The following is a 15,684-nucleotide window of genomic DNA, read 5'->3' on the forward strand; positions in this document are numbered from 1 at the left end:
CGGCAATGATGACCCTGTATGCAAGACAGCAAAAGAGACACAGATGTGTAGAGTGGACTTTTGGACTCAGAGGGAGAGGGAGAGGGTGGGATGATTAGGAGAATAGCATTGAAACATGTATACTGTCATGTAAGAAATGAATTGCCAGTCTATGTCCGATGCAGGATACAGGATGCTTGGGGCTGGTGCACGGGGATGACCCAGAGAGATGTTATGGGGAGGGAGGTGGGAGGGGGGTTCATGTTTGGCAACGCATGTACACCTGTGGTGGATTCATGTCAATGTATGGCAAAACCAATACAGTATTGTAAAGTAAAATAAAGTAAAAATAAAAATTAAAAAAAAAAATAAAGACAACTGTCTTGAGAGGGGTAATTGTGTACTAGGAGTAAAAACAAAACAAAAACACAGAAACATATCAAAAGCACATTGATTTTTTTTTTTTTAAGTGCAAAGTCAGCTTGCTGTTAGGAGTAAAAAATTTTCTAACCTCTTTTCTTTCAGGCTTCAGATAATTCAGGATGGTAACTTGATTTTTCTGTTTAGAATATGCTGAAATAATCCTATAACATTCTTCTTTCTTATCCTAGGAAGAAATTTCTTATTTTTAGAAGATACCTCCCAGATTCAAGCAAGCTTTTGAAGAAAGATTTCCATATTGAATTCTTTTGATTTATTTATTTAGTGATACAGACAAACAAAAGAAGCTAACTTTGTAGTATATTGCTTCCAATATAAGTGCTATGGAGAAGTATAAAACTGTGAAAGGAGGAAAACAGAACAGAGCAAGAATCTGCAATTTTTAATGGTGCAGTGAGAAACGGCCTTTTTGAGAGGGTGAAGTGTGCCTGAAAACTTGAAAGAAATGAGGGAAAGAGCTGTGGTCAGAGAGGAGCAAGTTCAAACCCCTGGAGCAAGCAGGAGCACATCTGGTGAGTTCAAGGAGCTGCGTGGGAGCCAATGTGGCTGGAAGGAATAGAGAGATTTAGGGGACTTGTCAGAGAGGCAGTGAGTGGCAGACCACGTAGGGCCTTGTAGGCCTTTGCAACACTATTTTAATCAGAGCCAGGAGCTATGAATATTCTGAATAGAGACATCATCTTACTTATAACGGGATCACTCTGGCTGTTGTGATGAAAGTTTCAAAGGATCAAAGAGGGAATCCAAGATACCCAAAATTCAGAGAAATATTATAATAGTATGGATGTTGATGGTATTGAGAAGTGGTAAAATTCAGGCTAGTCTTTGAAGGTACAGCTAATAGAATTTCCTGAAGGATTGGATGGAAATTAAAAAAAAAATTTTTATTTTTTTAATTGGTGGAAAATTGCTTTACAATTTTGTGTTGGTTTCTGCCATACAGCAATGTGATCCAGTCATAACGATACATATATCCCTTCCTTCCTGAGCCTCCATTCCTTCCCCTTATCCCATCCCTCTAAGTCATCACAGAGCACCAGACTGGGATCCCTGTGCTATTTAGCAACTTCCCACTAACTATTTCTAAGTGATAGAGCATATATGTAAATACTACTTCTCAATTCACCCCATCCTCACCTTACCCTGCTGTGTCCATAAGTCCATTCTCTGCTAGGTTCATCAAGTGCCATTTTTTCTAGTTTTGGATGGAACATTTTTAAAGAGAGGAGGAGATAAAGAAAGGAGGCACAATCATTTGTCTGTTGGACAGACATTTGGCTTGACCAACTTAAAAGTAGAGGAGCCACTAATTGAGATGAGAGAGACTGAAGATGGGGCAGGTTTTGAGGTTAAGGACCAGGAATTCAGTTTAGGACATGTCAAGATTGAAGTGTGTGTTGATCATGCAGAGGTCAATACCTTGTCTTAGTTGGAGGTATAAATTTAGGAATTGACATCATTACCATTTCATGGTATTGAAAGTTACAAGCTGGATGAGTGAGCAGCTTAAGTCCATGAAGGGGAATGGAAGTTTTCTCTGAAGAAGTGACATTCCAGAGAGCATCTGAAGGATGAAGAAATTAGCTGGTGGACAGTGATAGGAATAACTCTCCCCTCAATGGCATCACTAATCTACTAATCCACCAATGAAGTGAAAAATGGAGAAACAGACTAATGATAGGCTTTCCTTGTTAGGTATCAGACAAGATTCTGGTGAAGGAAATGGCAACGCACTCCAGTATTCTTGCTTGGAGAATTCCATGGACAGAGGAGCCTGGTGGGCTAAAGTCCATGGGGTTGCAAAAAGTTGGATATGCTAACACAACACACAGACAAGAATCTTGGAGTCAGAAGGTAGCTTTCCTTTAATAGGCATATAAACTTTCAATGCAGTATTGAAGTAGGTGAAATCCTAGCACTTTTCCTGATAGTTCTTAAAGAATTTCATAAGAAAATGAGATGTGAGCTTTATCATTGAAAATGACTTTGTACATGTGTGTGTGATAGCAGGAGAGGTCTGAGGGCAGTTGCTATCAAGTGATGGCAGCACACACTGTCTCTCTCACTGGGAACAAAAGTATTCTGGAAACTCAATGTGTATTCATCATTGTAGGTAATAGTTTCTGAGAGTATGGGCCCTTCAGTCAGACTACTTGGGGTTGAGTTTCAGGGCTGCCACTTATAAGCTGTGTAACCGTAAGCAGATTGTTTAAGTTTTGGTGCTTTATTGCCTACTTTAGCAAAAAGAGACATAAAGCTAGTTTTACCATGAGAATCAGATGAGGATATGAAAAGTTACTCAAAGGACTTGCATGATAAAGTTAAGGCTTCAATGGTAGGGCTTCCCAGGTGGCTCAGTGGTAAAGAACAAGCGTGCCAATTTCGAAACATGACATATGGGTTTGATCTGTGGTTGGGAAGATTACCTGGAGGAGGGCATTGCAACCACTCCAGTATTCGTGCCTGGAGAAGAGCCTGGTGGGCTACACTCCATGGGTTCACAAACAGCAATTGAAGTGACTCAGCACACACAAAACTTTGATGGTCGTAATCGCACAGTGATTTTATTGCTTTGCATCACCAGGAAATTAAATTTTATGATGAAGAATATGGAAGCAGTCAAACGCATTTCTGCTTGAGAAAAATAGACTGTATTAGATACTAAAATATGTATTTACTATCTACCATTACATACTATCAATCCCATAGCTGGCATGTGGCAGTCCATGGGATTGCAAAGAGTTGGTCTTGACTGAGTGACTGGACAACAACATGGTTTTACCTAGACTCTCAAATAAAAAGACTGAAAAATAAAGTCAGACTTACTACAAGTAAAGCACTGTACATGCATTATCTTATTTTATCTTTACAATACTGTATGGTAGGTATAATTTATCCCATTTTTTAGATTAGGAAACTGAAGTTTGGAGTCTTAACTAAAGTTACAACCTAGTGAGTGGCCAATCCATGATATGAAAGAAGTCATCTTTCAAGCTCTTCAGACCATTATTCCAGCTTTCTCCTTCTACAGAAACCATTTGCTTCGGTAGATCACATCTGAAGTATATTGCTCATAACTGAAGGCTTTAAGATTGCAATTCAGATTTCAGGAGTAGGAAGAAGAAAACCACATGAGAACATATTTGTTATTTCAAATGATAATATAGACAAATACATCCCCTGACATCCCCCACCCCCGCTTTTTGAAAGACCCAAGGTAATTATGTTTTTAAATTTGCTTCCATGAAGATTTTGAAACTTGGCAATTCTTTCATATCCACTTAAAATTTCCAAACAGAGTCAAACCTCTAAGTCATGGTTAGCCCAGTGATGCCTGGAAAAGCTAGAGAGTCAGATTCTTCCTTCTTTGCTTCACTTATTATTAGTTCAGTCATTTGAGTACCATAATACCTTTGAACAATAACAAGATGACCCTTTCACTGCCTTTATGTTTCCAGAGAAACTGATTTGTGGTTTAATCTATATATAAGTCCATAGAATTTTCATGTTTTTATTTTCTACAAATGCCTTTAGCCCCCTTCTGAAAATAGCCAAAATCTGTACCACTCAGCCCTCCTTGGCCTGGCTTAAAATAAGCTCTGGTAATGTCACTACTGTATGGGAGTGAAATGTTGTCTGTACACCATTTAGTTGTTTCCTTTTGCTTTGGAATCACTCCCAGTGCTTAAAGCTTACAGAATTTACAGCAGCAATTTTTGGTAGGGCATTTTGTTTCCAATGTAAAGGTTCTCATATAAAATATCAAATTGCTTATTGCCTGAGACATTAAAAATTCTAGGTAGATATTTATTGGTTAACTCCACGAGTTCTCCAGACATTACTCTCCTTATGCTGTCTTCTAGAATTACATGATTTGGGGTCCAAGAAGGCCACTTTTTGGACTATATTCAAATCCCATGCACATGTTCCTTTTTTGATCAAAATTTCTCCAACACAAATCAAACTTAGAAGCTTCCTATAGGGAAGTTCTAAAACAATTCATTGGATGTGTATCATTCATTCTTTTCCTAAAGGAAATCAACCCTGAATATTTATTGGAAGAACTGATGCTGGAGCTGGAGCTCCAATGCTTTGACCACCGGATATGAAGAACTGACTCATTGGAAAAGACCATAATGCTGGGAAAGACTCAGGGTAGGAGGAAAAGAGGACCACAGAGGATGAGATGGTTGGATGGCATCACCAGCTCAATGGACATGAGTTTGAGCAGACTCCAAGAGACAGTGAAGGACAGGGAGGACGGCAGGCATGTTGCAGTCCATGGAGTTGCAAAGAGTCAAACATGACTGAGCAAATGAACAAAAACAATATTTCCAGATGATTAGAATCTGAACATATTAAATTACCATTTCCCACTGGATTTCATGTCAATGGGGTATGCTGCCCAAATAACATTTACTTTCTCCGTAGTAAGTTTTGGTTTCTGCACGTTGCCTATTGCCATTACTAAAGGGAAATCAAAATGTTCAGTTTGTTTACAGAGTTCATTTCTTCAGTTAGTTTATAGCATTCAAATGGAGAAGCAGAAAAAGTTCTTTATTTTTAAAAATTAGCACAGAAAGCACTGCACAGAAATTTGACTTACAATAATGTGTTAGTTTCAGGTGTATAGAAAAGTGTTATATATATATATATATATATATATATATACATATATATATATACACATAATTTATATACATCCATTGTAGGTTATCACAAAATATTGACTATAATTCCCTGCATGATACAGTAAATCTTGTTGCTTATCTATTTTATGTATAGTTTTTAGTATCTGTTTTAAGCCAAATTTTTCACTCTCCTCTTTCACTTTCATCAAGAGGCTCTTTAATTCTTCTTTGTTTCTGCCATAAAGGTGGTGTCATCTGCATATTTGAGGTTATTGATATTTCTCCTGGCAAGCTTGCTTCCAGCTTGTGCTTGATTCCAACTCATCTAGCCCAGCACTTTGCATGATTTACTCTGCAAATAAGTTAAATAAGCAGAGTGACAATATAGAGCCCTAAGGTTCTCTTTTCCCAATTTTAAACCAGCACATTGTTCCAGTCTGGTTCTAGCTGTTGCTTCTTCACCTTCATACAGATTTCTCAGGAGGCAGGTAAAGTGGTCTGGTATTCCCATCTCTTGAAGAATTTTCCACAGTTTGATGTGATGCACACAGTGAGTAAAGAAGAAGTAAATGTTTTTCTGGAATTCTCTTGCTTTGTCTATGACCCAACGGATGTTGGCAATTTAGTCTCTGTTTCCTCTACCTTTTCTAAATCCAGGTTGAACATCTGGAAGTTCTTGCTTCATGCACTGTTGAAGCCTGCCCTGGAGAATTTTGAGCATTATTTTCCTTGTGTGTGATGAGTGCAATTGTGTGGTAGTTTGAACATTATTTAGCTTTGCCTTTTTTGGGGATTGGAATGAAAACTGATTTTTTCCAGTCTTGTGACCATTGCTGAGTTTTCAAATTTGCTGGCATATTGATTGGAGCATTTTATCAGCATCATCTTTAAGGATTTGTAATAGCTCAACTGGAATTCCATCACTTCTGCTAGCTTTGTTTGTAATGATGCCTCCTAAGGCCCACTTGACTTCACATTCCAGGATGTCTGGCTCTAGGTGAGTGATCTCACTATCGTGGTTATCTGAGTCATGAAGATCTTTTTTGTATAGTTCTTCTTTGTGTTCTTGCCACCTCTTCTTAATATCTTCTGCTTCTGTTAGGTCCATACCATTTCAGTCCTGTATTGTGCCCATCTTTGCATGAAATATTCCCTTGGTATCTCTAATTTTCTGAAAGAGATCTCCAGTCTTTTTCATTCTATTGTTTTCCTCTATTTTTTTTTTTTTTTTTTGCATTGACCACTGAGTAAAGTTTTCCTATCTCTCCTTGATATTCTTTGGAACTCTGCATTCAGATGGGTATAGCTTTCCTTTTCTCCTTTGCCTTTCACTTTCTCCTTTTCTCAGCTATTTGTAAGGCCTCCTCAGAAAACCATTTTGCCTTTTAACATCCCACCCCCTTGGGGATGTTCTTGATCACTGCCTCCTGTACAGTGTCACAAACCTCTGCCCATAGTTCTTCAGGCAATCTGTCTATTGGATCTAACCCCTAATCTGTCACTTCCACTTTATAATCATAAGAGAGTTGATTTCAGTCATACCTGAATGGTCTAGTGGTTTTCCCTGCTTTCTTCAATTTAAGTCTGAATTTTGCAACAAAGAGCTCATGATCTGATCCACTAAAAGAAACTAAGATCATGGCATCTGATCCCATCACTTCATGGCAAATAGATGGGGAAACAATGGAAACATTGACAGACTTTATTTTCTTGGGCTCCAAAATCACTGCAGATGGTGACTGCAGCCATGAAATTAAAAGACGCTTGCTCCTTGGAGGAAAAGCTATGACCCAATCTAGACAGCATATTAAAAAGCAGAGACATTACTTTGCCAACAAATGTCAGTCTAGTCAAAGCTTGGTTTTTCCAGTAGTCATGTATAAATGTAAGAGTTGGACCATAAAGATAGCCGAGCACTGAAAAATTGATGCTTTTGAACTGTGGTGTTGGAGAAGACTGTTGTGAGTCCTCTAGACTGCAAGGAGATCAAACCAGTCCACCTAAAGGAAATCAGTCCTGAATATTCATTGAAAAGACTGATGCTGAAACGCCAATACTTTTGCCACCTAATGTGAAGAACTGACTCATTGGAAAAGACCCTGATGCTGGGAAAGATTGAAGGCAGGAGGAGAAGGGGACAACAGAGGATGAAATGATTGAATGGCATCACTGAATAGATAGACATGAGTTTCAGCAAGCTCCAGGATTTGGTAATGGATAGGGAAGCTTGGCAAGCTGCAATCCATGGGTTGGAAAGAGTTGGAAAGAACTGAGCAACTGAACTGAACTAGTATCTATTAATCCCATACTCCTAATTTATCTTCCTCCCACCCTTTTCCTCTTTGGTAGCCATAAGTTTGTTTTCTGCCTGTGATTCTATTTCTGTTTTCTTTATAGATTCATTTTTATTACTTTTTAGATTCCACATATAAATGATATAATACCTGAGTTTCTCTGTCTGACTTACTTCACTTAGTATGGTTTTCTCTAGGTTCATAGATTTGCTGCAAAAGGCAATCTCCATTATATACAGCTTCTTATATTAACTGTCCAGTGATGGACAGTTAGGTTGTCTCCATGTCTTGGCTATTGTAAGTAGTTCTTTTATGAACGCTGGGGTACATTTATCAAATTAGAATTTCACCTTTTCTGGATATACGCCCAAGAGCCGAATTGCTGGACCATTTGTTAGCTCTATTTTATTTTTTAAGGAGTCTTTATACTATTTTCCATAGTGTCTGTACCACTTTACATGCCTATAAAGAGTGTCAGAGCCTACACCCTCTCTAGCATTTATTATTTGAAGACTTTTTGAGGATAACCTTTCACACCTTTGAGGTGTGAACTTTCTTTTTAAAAACTACAAATGAACTATTAGAATTGATAAATAAATTAAGCAAGGTATCAGGATACAAGATTTGCATACAGAAATCTGTTGCATTTTTTTACACTACCATGAAATATGAGAAAGAGAGAGTAAAATAAAATCTCATTTAAAATTGCATCAAAAAATATCTGGGAATAAACTTAACCAAGGAAGTGAAAGACATATATGCTAAAAACTATAAAACACTGATAAAGGAAACTGAAGATGATTCAAAGAAATGGAAAGATAGCCCATGTTCTTGGGTTAGGAAGAATTAATATTGTTAAAATGGCCATATTACCTAAAGCAATCTACAGATTGTAATCCCTGTCAAAATACCCATGTTAGTTCAGTCATGTCTGTCTCTTTGTGGAGATTACCTATGACATTTTCATAAAATATGCAAGGAAAATACCCATGATGTTTTCATAAAACTAGAACAAATAATCCTAAATTTTATACAGAACCACAAAATATCCAGAATTACCAAAGCAATTCTGAGTAAACTTTTAGTTTGATTTGTTTATTTTTGCTTTTGTTGCACTTGTGTGAAGAGATAGATTGAAAAAAAATACTGCTAGGACAGATGTCAAAATCCTTTACTACCTATGTATTAATTCAGGAGTTTTATGGTTTTAGATATGACATTTACAGCTTTAATCAATTTTGAGTTTATTTATTTATTTTTGTATGGTGTGTGAAAGTAATCCACTGCACATAATCTCTTGCACATAGCTGTCCAGTTTTCCCACCATTGTTTATTGAAGAAGCTGTCTTTCCCCCATTGTATAGTTTTGTCTCTATTGACTATAAACGTGTATATTTCTTTCTAGGTTGTTTATTCTATTGATCTATATATATCTATCTTTGTTCCAGTACCATACTGTTTGTTTTTTCATTTTTTGGTAAATACAATTAAATTTATTTATTTTTAATTGAAGGATAATTTCTCTACAATGTTGTGTTGGTTTCTGCCAAACTTAACATGAATCAGCCATAGGTATACATATGTCCCCTCCTGTACTATTTTGATTACTGTAGATTTGCACATTTCAAACTGAAGTTTGAAATCTGAGAGCATAATACCTCTTCCTTTGTTCTTCTTTCTCAATATTATTTTAACTTTTTTTTAAATTTCCATACACATTTTAGCATTTTTTGTTCTAGCTCTGTGATAAATGCCAGTGGAATTTTGACAGAGGTTGCATTGAATATATAGATTATGTTACCACCTAGTCTACTTTTTATTCTTTCCAGTGTATTTTGAAATTTCAGTTATTGTAATCCTCAACTCTGTTTGGTTCTTCTTTGTATTTTCCAACACTTTGTTCTCTCTGTGTTCATCTACTGTTCTCCTGAGTTTATTGAGCAACTTGATGATCATTACCTTGAATTCTTTACTAGGTAGATTGCTTATCTCTACTTTGTTTAGTTTTTCCTGTAAAGTGTTGCTTTGTTTCTTTATTTAGAACGTACTTCTTTGTCTCCCTATTTTGCCTAATCATCTGTATTTACTTATATGTGTTAGGCAGGTCCGGCAAATTCGCAGATCTTGGAGAAATGGTCTTATGTATATGATGCCTTATGTGGCCCAGTAGCACACTCTCTTATCACCAGAGCTATATGCTCGAGGTGCAGCCCTGTGTGCTGTGTTGGCCCTCCTGTTGTGGTGGGGTTATTATAAGAATGGTAATGGGGCACTTACCTTTGGCTTGGTTTGCTACTAGCCCACTAGTGGGTGGGGCTTGGATTCAGCACAGCTGGCTGTGTGGGCAGGAGCCTAGCTCTTCAGTGTGTGGGACTGGGTCCCTGCATGGCTGGCAGTTTGGCCCAGGGTGTCCCAGGACTGGTGTTAACTTACTTGTGTGTGAATACGCCTCTGACACTAACAAGTTAGAAGGACACCAAGATGGTGCTTGCCAGCACTAGTGGCCTCATTGTAGAATGAGATTCTCAAAATACCTGCCATAAGTGTTTCTGTCACCAGAGAGAGTTTCAGTTGTCTCTCCAGGAAGCTCTAAAAGATCAGCAAGCAAGTGGGTCTGACAGACTCCTAATTACTGCCTCTGCACTGGGAGACTTGGAGTGTGTGAGATTTTGAGTGCGCCCGTTAAGGGCAAAGTCTCTGCTTACTATAGCCCTACATCCTTCCGCCATGTAAGCCCCACTGGCCTTCAAAACCAGACAACCTGGGGCCTTTTCATTCTGGTGCACAACCTCTGGGTTGCAGTCCTGATGTGGGGCTTGGATCCATCACTCCTTGGTGAGAACCTCTGCAATTGTGATTGATTATCTTCCTCTTTGTGAGTCATGGACCAGGGATATGGGTCTAGACTAGACTGGGACTCTGCCACTCCAACTTATCTCAGTGTAGTTCCTTCTTCATATATTTTGTTGCAGAGAATCTTTTCTACTATTAGTTTTCAGGCCATTCTGATTGGTAGTTGCTCTGCAAATAGCTGTAATTTTTTTTAGTGTGACAGAAGGAAGATGGGAGGTCAGGGTCTTCTTACTTTGCCATTTTTCCCACCTCTCCAAAATAGCTATTATTTTAAAAGTTATTCTTTCTCTTCTTTCTTTTATTCTGAGTCAAAGTGTGTGAGCACAGATTTTGATAGTAATAATGTTCCACATATTTATGTAGCGTACAGAGTATTTATTGAAAAGACCTTGATGCTGGGGAATATAGAAGGCAGGAGTAGAAGGGGATGACAGAGAATGAGATGGTTGGATGGCATCACTGACTCAATGGACATGAGTTTGAGCAAGCTCCAGGAGTTGATGATGAATAGGGAAGCCTGGCTGGCTACAGCCCATAGGATAACAAGGAGTCAGACACAACTGAGCGACTGAATTGAACTGATTGAACTGATTGAACTCTGTTAGGTATTATGAGAGATGTAGAAAATGACCAGATTCTATTTGACCTCTAGCAACGTATAGCTTTGTATGGACGCAGACATGTTCAGTTCAGAATATACTACTACCAGTGTGTGTCACAAAGAATTAAAAAATTGTTTGAAGGAAAAGATTAAAATGAGTGTGAACAAATGTTTTGCTCTATATCTTGAATGTGCTTCTAACACAGTTACAGATAATTCCAATACAATTTTTCATAAAAATAAAAGTAAAAACCCATAATATATGATAAAATGTCATTTATTTTCATAGAATTTTATAGAATTTTGAACAAAATACTCAGGTTTCTCTGGTGGCTCAGTGGTAGAGTATTCACCTGCCAATGTAAGAGATGTGGGTTCTATCCATGGGTTAGGGAGATCCCCTGGAGAAGGAAATGGCAACCAACTCTAATATTCTTGTCTGGGAAATCCCATGAACAGAGGAGCCTGGAAGGCTACAGTCCCTGGGGTTTTAGAAGGGTTGAAAATAGCTTCTTAACTAAACAACAACAAACAAAATATGCAGTTGGAGTAAGGATAGAAAATTAATTTTGGGTGGTCTTTGTAAAGGCAACTAGACTTGAGCCGGTTTTGATGGGTGGAGATGGGAGAAAAATTTCCACAGGCAGACAGGAAAGCACTCTTGAAGAAATGAATGGCACACTGGGATGTGGCAGGGATTGAAGTTTGGCTGAAGAACAAAGTAAGTGAAAGCAGAAGACTGAGGCTGACAGGTGGGTACAGCTTTGTCCTGGAAGCCCTTCAAAATCAAGTGAAGGAACTGAGATTTTATTTCCTATTTCAGCAGTTCCCTAAGTCATATCTGCAATGTACTTGTCCAAGGAGATGCACTGAATGTGAGATTCACATATCTGAAGATTCATTATTGACACTAAAATATTTAATTGTAATTAGAATTCATACAGTCAAGATTCTCACTTTACTTAATTTAATCTGGCATTTTCTAAAGGCTTGGGAAGTGGGAGGGGGGTTCAGGATTGGGAACAGGTATACACCCGTGGTGGATTCATGTTGATGTGTGACAAAACCAATACAATACTGTAAAGTAAAATAATAATAATTAAAAATAATATTATGAAAGGAAGTAACTTAAACCTACATAAAACTACCAGTGATACATAACTATGTGCTGGGCACACAGTCTTTTGTGAGCTACATGCATTTGCCCATTTAATCCTTATGACACTTTGTGCGGTAGGTACTGTTATTATTTATCTTCTTTTCATATATTGGAGAAGGAAATGGCAACCCACTCCAGTATTCTTGCTTGAAAAATTCCATGGATGGAGGAGCCTGGTAAGCTACACTCCATGAGGTCGCAAAGAATCAGACATGACTGAGTGACTTCACTTTTCTTTTCACATATGTGGAATTTGAGGCACAGAGAGGTTAAGAAATGTGTCCATTTCACAAGATAACAAGTAGTAACTCTAGGGCTTGAACCTAAGTGGTCTGACCACAGGGCCCATGTATATCATTGGTGTTATTAATAAACAGTGTCTCCAATGCTACAAGGTGATTTTGGAGTTCCTGAAGTTTTCTAAGCAAGAGAGTGACATTATCATTAGTTTTAAAGAAGACAATTATAGTTGCTTTGCAAAAACTTAGAGGATGAGTAGGTTGAATCCATTAAGGAGTTATTTTTCCTTATTTTGCTATAAAATTTTCAAACACAGAAAAGCTGAAAGATAAGCACATTGAAAACCTCTAGGTTAAATTCTTAACATTTTACTGTATTTGCTTTCTGTAGTTTTCTGATCTATTTGAAGGTATGTTTCAGGCATCTTATACATGTTTCAAAGCCATTCTCCCAAATCATCCCACCCTCTCCCTCTGAGTCTGAAAGTCCGCTCTACACATCTGTGTCTCTTTTGCTGTCTTGCATACAGGGTCATCATTGCCATCTTTCTAAATTCCAACACGTGAATTCTAAAAATAAGGACATCCCATCATGTTGAAGTCCAAGTGAGGGGAACTAAACACCTAAGCTAGGGCAGTAAAAAGACAAAGAAAGGCTGAAGTAAGTGTGACTTATACATACTTTGTAATTATAAAAAGTAAGTGTGACTTACAGTTACTTTTACATTTGAAAATTACATTCAGAAGATAATTCACTTAAGAGCTGGTACATTTTGCCTCATATATGTCAATGTAAACTCCAAGAAGACAAGTTAATTTCTTAATGAGCTTAAGTAAAATACAATTTGAACAATAAAGTTAGTGTCAAAATACAATTCACATAATCTGTGTCAATTTTGATAAAATTTACCTTGATTAATGGACATAACATTCCAGGTTCCAATGCGGTATTGTTCTTTACAGCAATGGACTTTACTTCCATCACCAGTCACATCCACAACTGGGCATTGTGGATACACAGATATGCAGATGACACCACCCTTATGGCAGACAGTGAAGAAGAACTAACGAGCTTCTTGATGAAAGGGAAAGAGGAGAGTGAAAAAGTTGGCTCAAAACCTTAACACTCAGAAAACTAAGATCATGGTATCCGATCCCATCACTTCATGGCAAATAGATGGGAAACAATGGAAACATTGAGAGACTTTGCTTTGGGGGCCTCCAAAATCACTTCAGATGGTGACTGCAGCCATGAAATTAAAAGATGCTTGTTCCTCAGAGAAAAGCTATGACCAACCTAGACAGCATATTAAAAAGCAGTGACATTACTTTGCCAACAAGTGTCCATCTAGTGAAAACTATGATTTTTCCAATAGTCATGTATGGATGTGAGAGTTGGACTATAAAGAAAGTTGAGCACTGAAGAACTGATGCTTTTGAACTGTGGTGTTGGAGAAGACTCTTTTTTTTTTTTTAATTTTAATTTTTACTTTATTTTACTTTACAATACTGTATTGGTTTTGCCATACATTGACATGAATCCACCACGGGTGTACATGCGTTCCCAAACATGAACCCCCCTCCCACCTCCCTCCCCATAACATCTCTCTGGGTCATCCCCATGCACCAGCCCCAAGCATCCTTTATCCTGCATCGGACATAGACCGGCGATTCGTTTCTTACATGATAGTATACATGTTTCAATGCCATTCTCCCAAATCATCCCACCCTCTCCCTCTCCCTCTGAGTCCAAAAGTCCACTCTACACATCTGTGTCTCTTTTGCTGTCTTGCATACAGGGTCATCATTGCCATCTTAATAAATTCCATATATATGTGTTAGTATACTGTACTGGTGTTTTTCTTTCTGGCTTACTTCACTCTGTATAGTCGGCTCCAGTTTCATCCATCTCATTAGAACTGATTCAAATGTATTCTTTTTAATGGCTGAGTAATACTCCATTGTGTATACGTACCACAGCTTTCTTATCCATTCGTCTGCTGATGGACATCTAGGTTGTTTCCATGTCCTGGCTATTATAAACAGTCCTGCGATGAACATTGGGGTACATGTGTCTCCTTCAATTCTGGTTTCCTCGGTGTGTATGTCCAGCAGTGGGATTGCTGGGTCATAAGGCAGTTCTATTTGCAATTTTTAAAGGAATCTCCACACTGTTCTCCATAGTGGCTGTACTAGTTTGCATTCCCACTAACAGTGTAAGAGGGTTCCCTTTTCTCCACACCCTCTCCAGCATTTATTGCTTGTAGATTTTTGGATCACAAACATCTTGAGAGTCCCTTGGACTGCAAGGAGATCAAACTAGTCAATCTTAGCAAATCAGTCCTGAATATTAATTTGAAAAACTGATGCTAAAGCTGAAGCTCCATTACTTTGGTTACCTGATGTGAAGAACTGACTCATTGGAAAAGACCCTCATGCTGGGAAAGATTGAAGGCAGGAGGAGAAGGGGATGACAGAGAATGAGATGGTTGAATGGCATCCCTGAATCAATGGACATGAGTTTGAGCAAGCTCTGGGAGTTTGTGATGAACAGGGAAGCCTGGTGTCCTGCAGTCCATGGGGTTGCAAGGAGTCGGACATGATTGAGCGACTGAACTGAACTGATCTGATGCAAATTCACTGATTCACATTATTATTAAGGCATAAGTGACTTCTAGCACTATATTAGATCTGGGTAGATGACACAATGACTCCACCCTTGTATGTATTGTAAAATGATCACCAAGTTCTTTGGCCAATTTCTTGATTGGGTCATTTATTTTTCTGGTGTTGAGCTGCATGTGTTGCTTGTATATTTTGGTGATTCTTTGTCAGTTGCTTCATTCACTATTATTTTCTCCCATTCCAAAGGCTACCTTTTCATCTTGCTTATAGTTTGCTTCATTGTGCAACAGCTTTAAGTTTAATTAAGTACAATTTGTTTCTTTTTCTTTTTCTTTCCTTTACTCTGGGAGGTGAGTCATAGAGGATTGTGCTGTAATTTATGTCAGAAAGTGTTCTGCCTATGTTTTCCTATAAAAGTTTTACAGTTTCTAGTCTTACATCTAGATCTTTAATCCATTTTGAATTTACTTTTGTGTATGGTGTTAGAAAGTGCTCTAGTTTCATTCTTTTACAGGTGGTTGACCAGTTTACCCAGCACCACTTGTTAAAGAGATTGTCTATTCTCCATTGTACATTTCTGCCTCCTTTGTCAAAGATGAGGTATCCATAGATGTGCGGATTTATCTCTGGGCTTTCTATTTTGTTCCTTTGATCTATATTCCTGTCTTTGTGCCTGTACCATACTGTCTTGATGACTGTAGCTTTGTAGTATAGTCTGAAGTCAGGCAGGTTGATTCTTCCAGTTCCATTCTTCTTTCTCAAGATCATTTCGCTGTTTGAGGTTTTTTTATATTTCCATACAAATTGTGAAATTATTTGTTCTAGTTCTGTGAAAAATACCATTGGTAACTTGATAGGGATT

The sequence above is a fragment of the Budorcas taxicolor genome, chromosome 17 (genome assembly GCF_023091745.1).
Source record: "Budorcas taxicolor isolate Tak-1 chromosome 17, Takin1.1, whole genome shotgun sequence".
NCBI lineage: Eukaryota > Metazoa > Chordata > Mammalia > Artiodactyla > Bovidae > Budorcas > Budorcas taxicolor.